Source organism: Ammodytes marinus (genome assembly GCF_949987685.1).
Source record: "Ammodytes marinus genome assembly, chromosome: 3".
Classification (NCBI taxonomy): Eukaryota; Metazoa; Chordata; class Actinopteri; order Uranoscopiformes; family Ammodytidae; genus Ammodytes; species Ammodytes marinus.
This window is the reverse complement of record NC_137232.1, coordinates 26,239,479-26,260,537: the sequence shown is the minus strand read 5'-3', so window position 1 is coordinate 26,260,537 and position 21,059 is coordinate 26,239,479.

The window sequence follows — 21,059 nt, the reverse complement described above, 5'->3', positions numbered from 1 at the left end:
GCTTTAGATAAAAGCGTCTGCTAAGCGTAAAGCACAAGAGTCTATTCAGGTAGTTAATGAAGCATTGTAGCAAATCACCTGGGACAAATGAGTGCAATCTTAGCTCTAAATGTACCCAGTGAATAATCAAAGCAACTTTACTCTATCAACGGTACAAAACAAAGACTATCCTTGCCTCTTCTTCTGGAACAGAGGCATGTGCTCATGTGTCATTTACTCTACTGTATGATTCTATTTTATTAATAGCAATCAACAATAGTGTGCTTATTGTCCAAAGACCTGTTTCACCAAAGTGTTTTCTACTTCTTCTTTGAGTTAAACAGCAGCTGGCATCCTTAGAGTTGGATTACTGCCATCTTCTGGAGTTACTTTTCTCCTACACTGTCCAGATTTTACCCATACTGTTCTCCTAAGGAAGCTGACAAAACATTTCAGGTCAACACTCAGCCAAGAAGCACGTTCCACTAAGTCTGGTATCTGACAGTATGTTCCCAATGGCAGAACACTGTGTCAACAGAGATGTTAGTGAAGTACCATGCATTGAAAGCCTAATTAAAGCAAATGTTTGTCAACCACTGATGAATGAGTTCTCCGTGTCCCCATGAAGTACACCTCAGTGCCTCAAACCTTCAAATATATTGATTAAATTCTTGGTGCATCCACAACAAACACATCTTTTGCTAATTTACACCACCCTGCAGTCTCAAACCACAACACAAGGGAGTGCCAAAGCCCTTTGCAGTTTGGGCTGCATATGTACACAGTCTATTGCTCTGTTGTCGTCCCATATTAATGTTAAAAAAAACATTAATATATGTTACCAGTGATCCAAGTGCATTTCTATTATTATTATTTTTTAACGTGCACATGTAAAGCATGTTTTTGCTGTCATGATTGGTGCTCCTTCTGATATACATATGGATCCACACATTAGCTTTAATATACTGTATGTGTCTGATTGTATGTTTGTGTGCAGGGTCCTTTTATTACAGCTTTGGACTTAAGGCCGAGAAAGAGAATTGCTGCCAAACAAAGTGGCAGAAACTGATGTATAAAAAAAAGCATAGAGAGAGGAAAGCAGAGGGGAAGCAGTACATGATAGTAGAAGAGTGACGGTAATCTTTACCAGCAGACTGTGTTAACGTTGACACTAATTATATCTAATGGAGCTATGTCTGACCAGGACGATGAATATCCCTCGAGCTAGATCAGAGTCAAAAGGAGGAGGATGTTCTACTTAGCTGCAGTAAAACACTTCTGCTACAAAAAGGGTATTTTGAATATCACTGTGGTGAAAGAGCATACCTAATTTGAGACTATGAAAGCAACAGAAACTGTTCTTGTATCTTTTTTATTGAGTTGATCATTTAGACAAATTAAGTCAAAAACCTTACAAATAGACCGTTGTTCTGTTTTTTAAAACTTACTGCTGTTTCAAATGTCCGATTACCTGATAGAAAAACCTATTTAATAGTACAATTGTCCTTCACTTTTTAAGTTTTTTTTAAAAGTTTTTTTTACTAAAAGTAATACGTGTTTTAGCTATTAATGTGGGTTAATGCCATCCCAAGGGATCATAAAACAAAGCAGAATGGAAGTGAGAGGGAGACAGGAGGGGGAGGACTGAACCAGAAAAACTGAATTAGGTAGCCTGCGGTTTCACAAGGGGCTTTGTAAAGATGCTTACACACACACACACACACACACACACACACACACACACACACACACACACACACACCTCCCCCAAGTGTCTTGTCTTTTGTTCCTAATTTAGCTCTCCTCTTGCACTGTCTCTTTGTTTCTGTCTTAATCACTCTCTCCATCGCTCTTCTCCCTGTGTTCCTGTGTTCTTCTCTTTGCAGTAGTTCTTTTCACAAAAGAAGGTTTGGGTTTGTGAAAGGTTGAAATGGAGAGAGAGAAAAAGAAAGAGTGGAAGAAAGACCAATGAAAAGAGAGCAGCTAAAGTCTGATCAGGGTACTGACGCAGCAAACTTTGGAATGAGTGAAAAGATGCCTCTATACTGTATGTGTCTGCCTGCTGCCAGATATGCGTGTCAGTATTTTCCGCATTATGTGTCTGTCTGCTCTTTTCTATCAGTCTGTCTCTCTCTCCAAGTAAAACACAAAGTCACATCACATCACAAAAAAAAAACGCAGAGCTGCCACATCTTTTAAGTATTCATTAGGACTAACTAGTGTGTCACTTCTGCTCCTCTGTACCTTATTCAATATGTACAATGCATGCAGTTGTGCACACGGTTTCTTATCGCTATGTGATCATTCAGGCCAATAAACTTGGCTAACATCATCAAATGTGGATACAAACCGAAACATCTTCATCATGACATCGTTGTGTCATGTCATCTGAGACGTTTAAATCTAGTGCCTACTTTAGAACATTTCGAATTATGTAAAATTCTGCATCTGCATTATTTAATATTTTTAATTAATCATGATTACAATACTCTTCTTGGCATTAAATCACATGTCAACGTCAGTACCATATTGCAACCCTACATGAAAAGAATGTTGGTGTTAAGATAAAATAAGGCCCTGTTCTCACGGTGAAAACGTGACAGTTTTCCCGTTTTTGGTTTAAAAAAAAAAAACCCCGTTCAGACACAATTTATCTGACATCTTCACTCCTACACATGTTTTCAGAGGAAACGGGACGAAATCGCTGTAGTAAGCATGCCATGTTGGCGGTACAAGGTAGTAGTAGATAGCTTTTCCGGTACAATTTGATGCATAAAACCTTACTGTAACCGAAAATTAATGCCACTAACGTTCATAAAGCGGTTGGTGTAAGCTTGGGGTTACAAGTATTGTAAATTACAAGCTTTCTGTCCTCTTATTTCACCGCATTGTACTCGTGAAAATAGAAGACATGCTGGTAGTGAAGGGGCTTTGTGAGCGGCTATCTTTCCTGTTAGGCGTACTTCAAAATAAAAGTCAACTCACGTTTGTCCAGTGAAATGCTATTAATGTTTAGCCAGTGACATGCTTTTACAGTAACTTAACCGCTGCGAACTATGGATAGTGTTTTTTAATGTAGAGAGAGCCGTGTCCCTGGCATATAGAAGCTACACACGTTTATTTTGCTAGAAAAACCGGCAGAGCACAAATCTTTCCCCAGACAAAGTGGCGGTTGCATGGTATCAATAACTTACTAATAGACTATAGACTAAATTGGCGAGTGTTATATTTGAGCCCTGCACGACACTCTCCGCTGATCACAGTGATGGTGCCGCGGAGACACCGTGCATGTTGTGTTGTCTTCTAACTTTATAACTCGCGTGTGGGTATTTTGACAGCAAATGTTATAGACTATGCATACGTGAAGTGGAGCCGTGACGTCAGCGTTATCAGGGGAAATGGTTTCGGTGTTTACAAGAAACCAAAACCGTTGTGTTTTCCAAAAAATCCACCCTGGGAGTATAGATCTCAAAAACTTGCGGTTTCATGCCTGCGTTTGCTGTTTTCATGTACATGATATAGTGCAACCGCGGGAATTTTTCCGCGTTTGCACCGTTTCGTGTTGCCGTGAGAACAGGGCCTAAAGCCCAGTTCAGACCAAAGATTCGCCTTGCAACTGCTTGCAACTCCTTGCGACGAGACCGCCGAAACGTTCTAAAACTGGACCTTGCGATTTGACATGTTGAATCTTCTGCGACGCCTTGCAACGGCTTGCAACGCGCTGCAACGAGCAGTTCACACTGCTGCGATTTATCCCCCGCGACGTTCTAAAACCGTCTCGTCGCAAGCAGTTGCAAGGTGAATCTTTGGTCTGAACTGGGCTTTAGACAGCACTTTATTGAAGCGGAAATACATTCATGATTCTATTTCTTTGTTCTTTTATTGTATTTCTATTCACCATTTTGCTGACATGTCTAATATGTTCAATGATAACATTTCTTGACAATATTTCCAAAGAGACATTTAAAAAAGAAAATATTTGTTCTTGGCAACCACAGTTTAGTTAAAAGTGTTAGTAGAATCTGTAACACATTTTAATAAAGCCTCTAACTTACTTTGTTTTATTGTGTAATTTATTTTAATTAATCAGTAGGCTAAATCAATCATGTATTGTAATATTTCACAATTGTGATGTGCTACCAAAACTAAACTAACTGCTAAAATAATAGAAATTTCCCTCAGGAGTTGGTAGAGACCAAACTCAGAGGGATTGAACTGCTGGATATGTAAATAAGCAACTCTGAACTAAAAATGTCACAACATCAACTTTAAAGGTGCTGATATGTCAGTATGTTACCACTTTGTTTTTGTTATGCTCAAGTTGCCAAAAAAGCGTTGAAGATCTGTTACTCACAGTTTTTCACGATTAGTAAAACACCAAAGCACCATTCTCTGAAGTAAATGCTCAGTGCCCAAATCCCAAATTTATAATTTATTTATTTATATCATTCATTCTTTTGGAAACACTCTAAACTCATTCCCACACACTCTAACACATGTTGTACTGTGTTGCACTTGTGTTCAAAATGGTAAACACGGGCAGCTGAAGCTGAGGACAAGCACAGTACAGCTGTCATCCTTTATCCACAACACCCCAAAATTGTTCACACTTGTTTCTTTGAATCCAGTGTGCACAGCAGGCATGGGAAAGTCAAAAATGAGTGGAAACAATCTTAGAGGCGGAGAAAGTGTATGAGTGAGAGGTAGTGGATTAGGAGTAAGAACAGTATAGAGCAGTGGTTTTCAAACTGTGTGGAGTTATGGCAGGGGGGCGCGGATGAATATGTGAAAAATTAAATAAAACTAAAAACATTTTATTTTTTATTTTTTTTAACATCATATTAAGCAAATGTAAGTTATCATACAAAAAAAGGAATACAATGTCTTGGTTTAGATAGTTTAAATAGCTTAATAATTGAATCAGATCATCTGGGACATAATCCGAGGTTAACTGATCACGTCAAATTCACGTCCATGCACAGTGTGTGTTGAGTTTATTTAAAAACATTTGGAAATGGGGCTGTCCTCAGTTGCCCATGGCATGCACTGTGTATAGTCTAAAGCCTATTTCAGCCTTGTCTGTGGAAATAAAGATAGCTGGACAAGAGTTCTTCTGCTTCGTTCCTCTCACTGCATTTAAATGCATTCATTATATTACAGAGAAATATGTCTTGTTAAAGAAAAAGAGCACCAAGCCCATCCCAGAGGACCCTGCATAATATTTTATTTTAAATTAATACTTTTATGGAAAATGTATGTGTCTTTCTTCAATAGCTTCTAATTCATCTGACCCAGTACCCTCCTAGGAGGGTCTGGTTCTCTGCTGGCTACTATTTTTACCCAGCAGGACATTGGAGGCACTAGCGAAAAAACACTGGGTGTGTGAATGACATTTAACAATAGTCAATAATTTGGGCAAGTCTGTCTGCCTATCTTTTTTTCACTCCGCTGCACACTCAGTCACTACTATCCATGCTTAAAGGCCTACTTCACTGGTGGGAATATGAAGGTGTATTGAATTCTGAGATAGTTTAAATGTGCAAAAAAAATTGAAATTGGTTCATCCTAGCCTGAGAAAAGGCAGAAAGAGTGTTTTATGGTCTCACTGTCTAACCCAGTGATTTTCAACCAGTGTGCCGCGGCACACTAGTGTGCCGTGAGAGATCGTCAGGTGTGCCGTGGGAAATTTTCTAATATCACCTAATTAACAATTGTCGGGTGTCTGTGCTGTAATAAAGTGTGGCAGATAATGTAATAATCTTCTACCGTATCCGAATATAAGACGGGGACTGCCCGTTACCAGAGCGACCACTCAGCTTAATAATAAGAATAGGCTATATTTAATATATACAGCACATTTCTCGCAGTCAAAGCGCTTTATAGCTTCAGGGCCTGTGTCCAAGTTGTGTTTATTTTAGGGCTGTCAAGCGATTAAAAAAAATAATCTAATTAATTACAGGCTCTGTGATTAATTAATCTAAATTAATCGCATACTTATATGACACTTGTATGCCTGTTTATAAACAACTGTATAGGCTACCGTTCGTCTCTCTCTCTGTCTCTCTCTTTCTCTCTCTCTCTGAACTACTGGCGCCGGAAAAAAAACAAGCAGGCTAAATGACGACTGTCTATCTCCCACAACAGACAGCGCTGCACTGCCACACAGGTGTGCATAGCCTATGATGCCGACTCATTCAACATCGTCCTACTCATAGCCACAAATATTGACACACACACACCACACACACACACACACACACACACAAAGGCTGTGTGTGTGTGTGTGTTTGCTGTAGACGATCGCAGCTAGCAAACAAAATTGAGACACAGAGGAAGATTGAGAGTTGTTTTGAACCTACATTGTTAATTAGGCACCCACTAAATCAATGCACAGACACTGCGGAGAATAACATAAGACGTATTCCTATACCTTCTTGCTTATTTGCCTGGAGCAGCCCATAAAACGTCCATAGAGCCCTCTCTGTGCTTCTTTCTTCACTCTTTAATCCCGTGCAGCTCCGCTATCGTCTCACCTCTTTTGCACCTGGTCAAAGGGCAATATAGAAGTGCGATTAATCTGCGTTAATTTTTTTAATCGCGTTAATTTTTCTGTGATTAATTAATCGAAATTAACGCGTTAATTTGACAGCCCTAGTTTATTTTATTTTTTTATCGGTTGGAACCAACACTGTCTGTGCTCTCGGAAGCGCCTGGGGCATGTGTGTGTGCAATGGGAGAAAGAACGCTTTGTGTGGAGAGAAAACAAGAGGCACGGGAAATCGCCAAAGCCAATGCAAAGCCTCAAATCATTATGTTGCGAGTCAACTTGTCAGAGGCAGAAATCGGCTGTGCGATCGACTTTTACTGTGGCTTTTTAGCCGCAGGAGTTGCAGTGCTAAGGACAGAATGCCAACTGCGCTTTCCTTTTACGGACACCACAGCCGCCGTAATGTTTAGATTTCATCATTTGCATCAAAGCCCAAATGATAATAAGAATAAGAGGCTTTATTTAAACGCTGTCCATGCGGTCGTTGTGATTGTAACTTTATCGGCTCTAAACTGAAACTAACGGAGATCGCGGAAGCCTTCCAATCGACAACTGTAACGTGCCCCGGTTATCATTTCAGCCTTAAACCACGGCGTTGATAGCTTTCATTTCAGCACTAGGCTATGTGATTAACTATGAGCATTAAATAAATGTTGCGTCTCAGATGCCGAGGGCAGCAGCGAGGATGACCCGCTATGCCACGACCGAACCAGAGCATAGGAGAGATGACAGCGAGAGCGATCACAGCGGGGCAGAGGAATAAAGTCTGTGGTAAACACATCAGAGTTCGGTCTATTTGCACTACTGTTCATTTGCAATGAAGGAAAGTGTTTTATTCAATGCGTTTTTATTTTCGTATATTATTTTAATAAATACAATTAATTTCCTTTTAAAAACAAGATCTGGTCTTCAAATCTTTTTTCCAAATATGAGTTTTGAAAAACGGGGGGTCATCAGGGTCGTCTTATATTCGGACCAATGCGGTATACAGTATGTACTGTGTTTGGTTGGTGGTGTGCCCCAAGATTTTGTAAATGTAAAATATGTGCCGCGGATCAAAAAAGGTTGAAAATCACTGGTCTAACCCTACATTTCTCTTACTGTGATGTCACAGTAAGAGAAATGTAGGGTTAGACAGTGAGACCATAAAACACTCTTTCTGCCTTTTCTCAGGCTTAGGATGAAACAATTTAAATTTTTTTTGCACATTTATACTACATAGGATCTCAGAATTCAATACACCTTCATATTCCCACTGGTGAAGTAGGTCTTTAAAGGAAGCAGGATTAAACCACTGGATTAAGACGTTCAAATGTATTTAAAAAAAGCAAAACCAAAACATACTTAGATAAAATGTTAAAATGTTAAAAAAAAAAAAATTAAAATGCACAAAGATGTTTAGAATGTTTAAAATGTGTAAAACAGGAACAGAGTTGTTTAAAATGTGTAAAATAATGAAAAGATCTTTCAAAACACACAGGGATTTTGAAAAAAAAAATTGTGGGGGCTCCGCTGAAATTTGTTCTCTGAGGGGGGGCTCACTCTCTCACACTTTGAAAACCCCTGGTATAGAGTGTAGATTCAAATGACTGTGACCATGTGTTTCTTTTGTCTTATGACAGTCTGGGAATCAGGACAAAGAGTCCAACCCATTTTGAGCAGATTGTCTGTGTCCACCATAATTAGCACATTAATAGAGTTGATATGGTCCTTTTACTGTAAAACAATGCTGTTCAACTGTGTAAAACCTGGTTTCCACTGGGTGGTAAAGTTTGGTTTGGTTCGACACTGCACACATTTATTTGCATTTCCACTGTCAAAATAGGCGCATCCTGCTGTACCTATTACCAGGCGCTACACACTGTAGTCCGTTGATTGGTCAACATATGGTGTTTTTCCATATAAATGTTTTTCCATATAAATGGGCTTGGCTTGGCTCGGCCAAAAGTGCCAGTGGAAAAAGGCCATTATGGATAAGCCACTGTGTGTAATCTCCTCAGCAAGAGTGACTAATCTTTTGTTCTGAGAAAAATTAAAAAGTTTTTGTTTACTATGTCATGTTTGTCCTCTTCCTTTAATTTATTGGCAAGTTACACAAGCTATGTGTCCCGCTGCTATGATGTCACAATAGTTTTGTAGCTTCCGTGAACTGTTTATAAGGTCCAGTGCCCTTCAACGGCTGTCTGTGTGTTTGAGATGAAAGCATTGTTTGATTTTGATCACGGATAAAAGGGTTTTGAGTTCATCATTTGATTTAGCTAGACGAATCAGAGGAGTGTAGTTTGTAAATTTGGTTTTGAATGCATGCACAGTTTTGAGGGAAGTGCGGAAAGTTTGGAGAAATTAGACTTTGCAAATGAGAAAAAACTGTTAAAAGAACAAAAATATGTGGACCAGAAATGTAGATGCTCTTCTGCCATGAGTTGTTGGAATTACTGTTCACTGTAATGCGTTCAGGCAGCATACATGTGAACACTCTAAGAAAGACAAGACCGGTTTTATTTCAAATGCAATCTCCTGGGTTGTCAGTCAGGTCTATATTGGATAATGCCCAGACAGGATTAGAAAAAAGCAGGAATCAGCAGCGAAATGTCAGCCGCAGATAACCAGCCAGAAAGCAAGGAACAGATAGATTTTAAAGTGAGATGTTTTCCTCACATTTTTGGGGAGCCTTTTGAAATGAAGAGCAGTCATATTGACTCGATGTGATGTATTAGGCAATAGGCATTAAAATACATTCGGCATGCAGTCCCTCAATGAAGGAATTTTGCAACAGAGAATATAGAGAGAGAGGTTTCAGTGTTACGGATGCTGTTGTGTTTTCAGATTGGCTGATGTGTCTTTTTTAATTGATGTTATGTTTTTTGATTGGATGTAGTATTTTATCGAATAATGGTTCTGTTTTGTTATTTTCTATTGTGTTTTGCACTTCATGGCCACCATACATATGACTTTAGCAGTGAATAGTCTGACATTGTATGTGGGTGAAAAAGCTGTAACATTTTGAACCAATTATAAAAATTGACCAAAGAGGAATTAAGAGATACACTATATGGACAAAGTATCGGGGACACCTACACATTACACCTACAGGAGCTTTTATGAAATCCCAATCTAAACCCACAGGCATTAAAATAAAGGTGGTCCTCTCTTTGCAGATATAACAGCTTCCACTCTTCTGGGAAGGCTTTGGAGTGTGTCTGTGGGATTTTTTGCCCATTCATCAGGCAGAGCATTTGTCAGTTCAAACAATGATGTTGGATGAGAAGGCCCGGCTCACAATCTCCTTTCTAGTTCATCTTAAAGGGTATTTGGTTGGGTTGTTGTCAGGGCTCTGTGCAGGCCAGTCAATTTCTTCCACACCAAACTCACCCAACCATGCCTTCATGGAAATTTCCCAAACTGACTTGTTGCAACGATGGCATACTATTACAGCACTACGCTCGGATTCAGTGAGCTGTTTAGAACTAACCGTTCTTTCACAAACGTATGTAAAGGCAGACTGCATGGCTAGGTGCTTGATTTTATACAAATATGGCCAAGGGCTAGCCTGGAAATCCAGACCCTGATATCTTGAACGATAGAGGGTTCTGGCCACGATCAATAGTAATTTCCAACTCAAGGGGCGGCTCCTACTCGTGCATTTCAAATGCCACTGCACGCAGTTGGATAGCACTACAACCAATCAGAGCGATGCACAAGGTGACGTATTAAGCCCCATTTGTTTAGCGAACAGCTGTTAAACTGTTGAATTAAACTTTTGGCGTGGTCGGTCGGCAAAACAGAACATTCCACTTAGGGGAGAACGGGGGAATCTGAGGCATCGGGTAATGTGAGCCACACCCTGTATCTAGGCAACGGAAAACATTTGTGGTCATGTGAGATATATGTTTTCAAGCCCCTCTCATTTCCTCATGGCCTAGAAAGAGAGGACCTCATGGTGCTGTGGTAAGCATGTTTTTTTCACCAAAATAGGTATTTTGCATGTAAAAGTAAATTTTCTTGCTGTCAACTTAATCAACTGTTGTGCCAAAGCAAATGCATTCACGTAGAAACACTTCTATCATTCTTGTTGATGAACTACCAACATATAAAAACCATGTGATGATATTAGCTAAAGATTAGCCTGAAATGCTAAGAGAGGTAGTTTTTTTCTCAAATTGTGGTGGTGGGGGAAAGTGAGCCAAATGCTGTGGGGCACAAGTTAAGTTTAGTCGTAAACATATTTTAATGTAATATTACATATCATATGTTTTATTTTAATGTCATACACATTGTAGAAAAGCTATCATGCCAAGGAAATACACCAGGAGGACGACCTGGGGCAACCACACGGAAAGAGCACCTTCTCATCTTTCCCTGTAACCTTCAGGGCTGGACTGTAGAGTAGGCTTAGTTGTAGAGTATGACAGGCTGATGTTATAATCCAGTTGGGTCTTCTCCGGTGTTCTGAGTCCCAGGCTGTTCTCGCTGGTTCTGATTTTCCTATGCTTTGACCCCCAGACACAAGCTGGCTCTAAGGGTCCTGTGTTCTGACCCCCAGACTGTGTTCTAATCTAACTGGTTCTATATTTCATTTGAATCTTATTAAAACCTTTTGAATTATAATATGTTGTATTTGATTTTGTTCAGAGTTACTTTCAAGTGTTTAGAAAATTTGCTTTGCTTAATTGACCAAACCCCATCATTCTTTTACTAGTCCGACATTAGTTCTGGAATGTGTGGCTAGCTTTTAGGATTCTAACTGTTACAATATGTGTTGTAATGGTAGTTTCAGAATGGAAAAAGTAAGTGGATCAGTTTACCCCAAGCTGGTTCACTTTACCCCCTTGATTTTTCTGGTCCGTCTCAGTTTACCCCACTGCTGGGGTAAAGTGAGCCACATGACAACTTTTTGCCAGGCTAGCCAAGGGCATCATTTTGGGTTCAACATAAGGGGGGGTTGAGATCTCCACCCATCTAGGTCGGGGGACATGTCTGCCCAAATAGGCTGTTTGACATAAAATATAGTGCAGGTTTATACTGTATGTATTTGACCTATCATCCCAAATTCAAATACAAAATCAGAATTGTCTAACATTGATATTGCAATATCATTGATATTGCAAAGTTGAAGTATTTATCTAGGAGATGATGCATGAGACATCACAATTGGAATTTATTTGCATGACTCTTGTCTAGACCACAGCATATTTTTCAATTGTAATGGGCTCAAAAGGAAACACACTTGTTAAAACAGCATTTGGCTTAATATTAAAAGGCCAAAAAAGGGATAACACTTTGGGCTGATGGTGTCATGATATGGCTTGTTGATTGACCCAAAATGTGCACCACTGGGTCTCCGTCTGCTTTCTATAAATATGCTATTTTTCCAGTTGTATGGGCCACTAGATTGTTGATTAAAAATAAAAATAAATTACAAAATAATTGTTTTAACTTGGTTATTAACTTGTTATATTTAAACATAACTTGCAGCAGACATTCAAAGACAAATAGAGTATTTTTTTTAAAATTGTGATCCCATTCAAGGTTTATTAATTTTATTCAGAACCTTTTGAGTCTTTATAGCCATTCCAATAATCATAATCACAATTATATTAAAAATTTAGTTTCTACAAAACAATAACCAGCATAACCAATGATTATGAACTTTAAACAAGTTCACAAATGTATCACACACATTTGTGCAGACACACACACTTACCATCTGGCTGGCAGCACAGATGGTTGCACTGGGTGATGCTAGAGGCCAAAAAGACAGCTTAAACCAGCTACACACACACACACACAGACACTAACACAAACACACACGTATGCACAAATGCTCAATATGTGGCAACAGAAAATACATGCTCTAAAACACACTTGCTATCTTTTCAGTTATTCCATCTTTCTGTTCTTTCCCTGGTCACACAGACCTAATGGAGGTTTCATGTATTTGTTCAATGACTCGGTCGCTGTTTGTCAAACTGAATTACCATTTCAAATGAGAATGATCTTTACCCGGCACATGCACCATGTGTGTCTGTGTGTTTGCGTTTGTGCACAGCCGCGGTCCTACGAACATGTGCTACATCTATTTTCTGTTCAATCTTTCATCGATTTGCTGCCTTGGTGTCGCGCTCCAGAGAAAAACACGTTCGATGCCGATGCCTTCAGCATGTTGTGCTTGTGTGTGTGTGTGTGTATGGCTGCAATGTGAATGTTGCCCAGGTACGCATGCATAATAAAAACCTCCTAGTGTGTTCATTTTCCAGTTGTTTTTTTCTTTGTCAGCCAAAACGGAAAGGAAGGGTGGCGGAATTGAGATTGAGAAAATAGGCATGTGTGTGTATTTCCCATGTGAGCATGCATACGAGAAAATATGAATGTATTGTGTGTGTATTATTCATGTGGCAAGGGTTATGAATGGTGTTCTGAGAGCTTTCCCACTCCCAGAGCCTTTGCCAGTCAGTTCTCGAAGCTTCTCTTGGTGAAAAAAGCAAAAAAACGAAGGATGGCGAAAAGAAGTGAGAGGGAGGTGGTGATAGAAAATTGGGTGAGGTGTAGGGGGATAGAAAAGGAGGTGGAAGAGAGGAGCTTAGGCAGAGAAGGACAAATAAAGAGACAACGGTAGTGGACGGGGGCGAAATGAGAGGGAGGTAGGGATTGAGGGAAAGACTGTGGGAGAGACAGAAAAGAGGAGAAAGAGGAGGGAAGGTGGGAGGGAAGAGAGATGCTGCATTTTATTGCACCACAGACTTGAAGCTGCAGGAGTATAGGACTTAGGGATGGAGAGAACCCAAAGAGGGAGGTAGGGATAAGGAGCAGTGAATGACAGGATTCCTACACAGGTAAAATAACAACAAATTATTTAAAAAAATGTATGATATATTTTGAATTCAAAAATTTGTTGACTAATAGAAGACAATGGAGAGCCCCCCCCCTTTCACCTTCCATGACAGCTGCATCCAAGGATTTCTTGGATGTCATAAAAGAGCATTCAACCTGTCAAACCAAACCATCCATCCATCCATCCATCCCTAAATCCAGGCATGTGTCCATCTCTCTCTCTCTCTCTCTCTCTTTCTCTCTCACTCCCCCCTCTATCCTCTATCCCTCCATGTGCCTATTTCCACTTATCCCTCCCATCCATCACCCATTCCCTTCTCCCGTTCCTCTCTCTTATCTGGGAAGCTCCTCCTCCTCTCGCTTCACCCCATATCCGTCTTACAATTGTCTCTCCATCCCACCCACACACACACACACACACACACACACACACACACACACACAAGCTTTTCTCCCCCCATCTTCATCCTCCTCCTCTATATCTCCTCCGCTGTCACTTCCACAAATCCTGAGGGGATCTCTTTATTATTTTTCATTCATCTCCACATATTCTTCTACTCCCTGCTGCTTGTTTTCATTGACAATGTACCAGTGCTTTAGCTTTTTCTCTGTCTGCCCCCCCCCCCCCCCCCCCCCCCCCAGTAACCCCCAGACTGTGACAAATGGTACTTGAAGCAGCAAAAGGGCAGCAAAAAGGGAAGAAAAGAGGACACAACCATGACCACAGCAAGTGAAACAGCAAAACTGGGCAGTGGATAGACGAAAACCACCTGTAATCAGAGATGGAGTCGTGCCTTAGAAGACAAAAAAAGCAATGCCGAACGGGATCCTGACGTGTCGTTGTACAGAGAGAGAGAGAGAGAGAGAGAGAGAGAGAGAGAGAGAGCAGAAACACTCACAAACAATAGAGAGAAACAATTTGCAAGCTTCTGGAACGGCGGGGAAAAGAAGGGAGGAGAGAGGGGTGTGACTCAGAGCAAAGAAAGAATCTAGAATACTGTGTGTGAGTGAGATGGAGGAACAGTACGAGAGATACAGCAAGGAGAAATGGAGAGAACCTGAGCATTAGACATCCTTCATGTCATTAGAAGGACAGTATGAGGATAGAAGAAGCTGCACACTGGCAGGGCGGTGAGTGAGGTATAAGAGGCCAAGTGAATCAGCTGGCTAGAGGGAGAGAGAAAGGCAAGAGAGGTTGAGATTGAGTTGAGAAAGTGTAGGGTTTGGTGTATGACTGAGGAGGGTTGAGGGAAGGTTGAATGAAGGATTTGCCGCAGGGTTGGACAGTGGGTAGGAAAAACACAGAAGGACAAGGCTTAATGAAATACCTCTTGAGCAGCGACAAGGGGGAAAGTCCTCAGTGACTGTTCTTTTGCTACAGGGTTGGGAACATGTTGGAGATGTGCGCATGGGAGAACAAGCTTGAAGAAGGTTTATCATAGCAAAAAAGGAGCTAATGGTAGAAAGTACAGAAGGTTAACAGACCAAAAGTGTATAGAGGTGAGGTGTACAAATCAGACCAGATCTGAGCAACACTTCCACGCATGGAGCTAAAATAAGGGCGACACGAGAGAGCGACAAGCAGGAAACACTGCAGACCAGGAGAGACAACGCTCAACAACGGGGACATGTAAACTTTGGCTGTGAAAGCAACATAGCAAGAGGTTCCTGTTAAATATTCATGCTGACAGGCCACTCTGGAAAGCCTGCTAGCTCCTCGCGCCACAGCGTGGGGGAAAAGAAGGATGAAACACGACTGATTTTTTATTCCGAGGGATTCTTTGCACATGCATGGACAAGCTGTTAAGTGTGTCAGATGACAGCGGAGTGTGGTTACGTTGAGATGTTGCAACAAATTAGGACAAGACACAAGAATTAGCCATGGCATTGCTTCCTGGAAGTTTTTTTTTCTCTTTTTTTTTGGCCAGTTGTGCAATTACTTGGGAATGACTACGGAGAGAAGAACTGGACCTTAATCTTGCGTGTTAACAGCAAGGAAGAAGGAACATTTGGTCTCTGAGACCACGTCAGGTCTGGAGCAGTATCTTATGGACAATTTTTTTCTTCTACGAGAAACAAGAACTAACCCTTGCTGATGAATACAGCTTTCTATTTTGGATTGACACGCTAAACCTGCCTTGACAGGCACCCCGGGGCATATAACACCCAGATGACAAAAGCCCAAACATTGCTGAAGCATTCATAAATGTCACCTGTGTTTGTTTTCTCCTGGATCGATACAAACTGATCTAACTGATCTCTGAGAAGGACTTCATTACAGAGATTTGGCCAGCGGAGGGGATCGCTGTCATGCCTTGACAAAATCTAAATGTGGAAAAGCTTTGGTGTGCATCCACATGAAGAATCCTTTAAGTGGAAGCAGGATATATACTTCCTTTTTGCCTCCATGTCTAAATAAGGCATGGGTGACATCTCCAACATAATTGGTTAGGTCCGACGTGAATCCCAGATTCCTTAAAAACACCACGTCAATAGACATAACATCTCAGTCCCTGTTCGGTGCGGGTAGACCAGCTGCCTATTTATGTGTGTGTGTGACTGCGTTCTGTCATCTGTGTTTTTGCGCGTATACTTGTGTGGGTGTGGGTGTAGCCTTGACCCCAGCTGTTTGTGCTGTGAGTGTATTGTTAAAGCATCGCCCGGAGCTGTGTGTGTTTGTGTGTGAGTGTGTGTGTGTGTGTCGCCTTGATTCTCCCCACCAGCGATAGAGCTGGACCTGAACAGTAGCGGTGAGAGGGGGGACCGGGAGGGGGAGGAGGAGGAGGAGGAGGAGGAGAAGAACAAGCAGGTGAAAGAAACCAGCAGGACAGAAGAGAACAAACAACTGACAGCATGCTTGGATAAACGGAAGATAGAAGGGAGTTTTTGGCTGCCCCCCTGGTGCAATGTGTGGTGAGTACATGCTTTTATGTATTTGTGTGTTGGTGCACATTCATGGTCAGTGTCTACTACTACTGTATGTGTGCATGTATATCCACCAATCAGCATCATATTTCCTCAGGTGGTTGGCCAATGTCCAGGGTGAAAGGTCAATGTGGAGGAATCAGGGTTCAGGAGTATCAAGATAGTTTTTGCGTTATTGATCAACATGGTATGTGGATCAAGTTGGTCACATTATGGTTCCATCCAAAGATTCATAGTGTTGTGTTGGTCATGTGACACTGTGCCCCATGGATCACACGACATCCAGGCTGGAACCTAAAGGAAAACCTGAACCAACCCCACACACACCAAGGCATGTTTAACTGTAGCCTAAAGTATTCATGTCAGAGCATGTTTCATCCAAACATATACTGGTTCTCTATAGTAATATAATATGCCATAAACTGGCATGAAGTAATCAGTAATTTATGGGGGAAAAACATATTTGTATCCATCAGAACACCTGTTCCAATATACAGGCACACATGCCATGTCTCAGATCAATTCTCATGAATGATTCATTTGTAGGCATGAGCCAACATTAACTGATGGTGTGTAATTCATTTGCGTGATATCAGCTACACAATAAGATCCCAGGAGCAGAGAGATCACCTCTACCGACTAACTGTTGTGTATAGCTTTGTTAAAATATGGCTCGCTAATATTTGTGAACATTAACTTTCGCCCATCATCAACAACTGGGAAAATGACATATGGGCACCCAGTCCTGTTCATGCATTTGTTCACTCTGGATGATAGGGAGGAAGGCTTTTTCTTTTTGTGAATTTGTTGTCAGGGTAAAATGTGCTTGGTGCTTATGGCTGTGTGAGAAATTGGATATTGAACCAGCAAATGCTTCACATGCTGCAGGACAATTCCTTGAGTTTTCTGTGGTCTTTTGATAGTTTTGGAGTGAAGAACCTCCAAACGCTTCATACTGTGTACACCAATCTTGTTCATTGAGCACGTCACTAAAATAATATTAAATCAAGTGAAGTTTAATTCCACTGCACTTTTAAAAGCAACCGGAGTTAAGTGCGGTGCAAATTAAAGTTTGTGTCACAGCAATGATAAAAAGTTCAAATATTTATTTTCTAAAACCAAATGTAATTGAAAGTACCTATCTGACATTCTCTCACACTTTCTCCTTCACATCGCTGCACTTTCTCTCTACACTTGCTGTCATGAATACACCACATACATGGAGTCACCCTGTCTTACAGTTATACACACTCATCCTCTCTTTCCCTCCCCTGGTGCTTCCTAACACACAAGCACTCATGCGAACACACACACTGTAAAAACACACATGCACAAATGCGGAGGAAGCTGGGCTGTGGCTGAGGAGAAGTGACAGTCGCTACATGGCCGCTGGCCTCTTATTCTTGAAGCGCTGGCCAGCTGATCTCGTAATGAGGCTACGCAACGTTCTAGTGTCATACGGATCCGGTTCCCACACCATCAACCAGTGCATTAGCTCGATGTGTGTGTGTGTGTGTGTGTGTGTGTGTGTGTGTTTGTGTGTGTGTGTGTGTGTGTGTGTGTGTGTGTGTGTGGAGGACAGAGACAACTAGAAACAAGAGACTTTTGTGAATGTATGTATAGCTTGCATGTAATTACGTGTAGGCTCAGAGAACTGGCATGATAATCCAACGTTGAACTGCTGCTTTATTACCTATTAAAGAGATTTGGCAACAAACCGCTGCTCTGTACAGTTGAACAAATCCCCCTTTTGTATTTGCTCATTCATGTGTTTGTCATCGATCTCGGCAAATACATTGTGTCTGTATTGCCACAAAAAAAACAAAGTGTACAAACAATTAGATAGTAAGAAAATAATGTAAAAAGTCACTAGAATCAGAGAGACCAGGTTGGTTTCAATAAAAAAAAACATAAAAAACACAACCCGCCTTTACATGTAGAAAAACAGAGCTGTGAAATATATTCCCTGTTATGTATTCTGAGGCATTTTCTCTTGTTGCGCATATTAGATAATTAGCTGACAGGAAGTGACGAGAGAGAGGTGGGCGGATGTCATGCAACAGAGCTCTCCAGCTGGACTCCAACCTGGAATATCACTGTTACATGGTTAGCATCTTTAAGCCCCAGGACACCCAAAACAGATTAACTTGTTATGAATGGCAGATTAAGAAGCTAGGGAATAATGAGGACATGAAGCCAGCTGACTTTGGAGAACAGTTCAGAGTCTGACACAGGTCTCTGTCAAGACTAAGAGGCCAGAGTTGATACAGTATAGGAAAGGTCAGGACACAGTCACACAATGTATGTGTGAAGGATGGTATCCAGCTTAGGTCAACAGTGGTTAAATGTATTAAACATTAAGGCTATTTACATTATGTCTAATTAATTAAGTTTCTAAATATATTCAGTCCATTTAGACATCTTTAGGAAAATGTGTATTCAAATATTGATCAGGTAAGAAATGGTTAAGTTGAACAGTATGTGTTATTAAGACAACCTGATAATAGCAGACGCAATTATGCTTGTGATCGGTAAGAGACAGGATATTTTAACAATGATACAGCAAGAAAAAAGTACTTTTTGAAATATGTAATAACATTATTTTGAGGCCACTTTGTAACCACCAAGTTTATATATCTTATAACTGTATTGGCATGACTATGTGGTATCACAAGTATCTTGGAGTCAAATGGGTGGGAATCTCACAAATGTTGAGAGATTGCAGTTTATTTCACCACCAAAATGACCTGTTGGGAAGAGGATGAGCAATAAAACATTAATTCAAATATTCTTTATTTGCTGGCAGCAGCCAGCCATGTGGCACAGGTGAAGTGCTGGTGGCTGTGGTAGACTATATGAAATTGAGTGCTAGCAAAACCTCCTCTTGGAAGGGAAACAAAATTACATTTCCTTTCATCAAAACTAGCATCAACTCTGTAGTGCCCATGCTTGCAGGGTAGATACAGAGCTGAATTGATCCAATGTGAATCCATCTTTCTCTGATTCTTTTTTTTTTTTAGACAGTGCAGTATATTTTGCTACTTTAGCGAAATTGCTAATGGTCCCTGAATCACAACAACTTATTTCAATAAAGAAGATAAAACCCTTTGATTGCTCATTAACAACATTGGCATAAATGCCAGCCAGTTCAAGTAAAAAACTGTGAAGCCAGTACTGGATCTAACCAACTCGGCACTAGGTTCACACATGTGTATATGTAGTGTTAACAGTGTATAGTGGCGCTTTTTTAATAACTCAGAGAGAGTACGAAAGCGTGACGATGTAGAGAGAAACGTGAGATGAGAGCCTCTGCATGATACGTGTGAGTATATGGTATAAGCCTATATTACAAAATAAATTAGGTAGGTGTGCACATCTAAGAGTACAAATTTGAGCACACACGATTAAATGTGTCTGTGTGTGAATGTGTGTGATTGCAGAAGACAGTCTACTCCACCCTTTGCTAATGTTTCAGACAATACCATTAGAGCGTCACGCAGGGAATGGTTCCCAAACCCACACATGCGTACTCACACACAACATGGATTCAACAATATTTTATAAATTCTATCTTAATTGTTTCTTCCATCCTCCGTCTTCAACAGTGCAGCCTTTTGTCCGGCTTCCCATCTGTCTGTCTGTATGTTTCTCTCTCTCTCTCTCTCTCTCTCTCTCTCTCTCTCTCTCTCTCTCTCTCTCTCTCTCTCTGCACACCCTCTGACTTATTATATATCAGAGCTCGTTAATGTTCCATGTGATCTGCCCCTAAAGGCGTGATTTCTCCCGTCTCAAATAACCTTTCCACTCATAACTAATACATGCTACTAATATATCTTTCTTTCTTTCTTTCTTTCTTTCTTTCTTTCTTTCTTTCTTTCTTTCTTTCTTTCTTTCTTTCTTTCTTTCTTTCTTTCTTTCTTTCTTTCTTTCTTTCTTTCTTTCTTTCTTTCTTTCTTTCTTTCTTTCTTATTCTCTGTCTGTCTGTCTGTCTGTCTGTCTGTCTGTCTGTCTGTCTGTCTGTCTGTCTGTCTGTCTGTCAGTCAGTCAGTCAGTCAGTCAGTCAGTCAGTCAGTCAGTCAGTCAGTCAGTCAGTCAGTCAGTCAGTCAGTCAGTCAGTCAGTCAGTCAGTCAGTCAGTCAGTCAGTCAGTCAGTCAGTCTGTCTGTCTGTCTGTCTATCTATCTATCTATCTATCTATCTATCTATCTATCTATCTATCTATCTATCTATCTATCTATCTATCTATCTATCTATCTATCTATCTATCTATCTATCTATCTATCTATCTATCTATCTTTTGATCTGTGTCTTTCCTCTTCCATTCTCTCTTCCCTCTTTCTCTCCTCAGCTAGCTATTTAGTTCATACTCAAAAATAAAATATGGAGGCGTGTGAAGCAGCAATTAAGTTACCAAGAATGCCTAATGATGGCTGCTGGCAATTTTGTTTTCCAACCATTCCCTTCTGAAATCTGAAAACTGCAACCCTGTGCTTTTAAACCAATCCCCACATCAGATAAATTCAATGCAATTCAAACTTCCAGTGAGCCCATTTCAGATAAAATCAAACTTTCCAGTAGTGCAATCTTTTACACCTGGTGTGATTTAAAATAGGCGTCTCACATGCTCTCATTCCTATCCTGGATGTTTCCAGGAGATTACCTTGGTAGTGAATCACAATGTAACCTTTCAGATCCAGCCTCCCACAGTGATGCACATTGCACTGCAGATCACACTCTTTATAGATTAATTTGACAGTAACCAAATCTGCACCAATTAT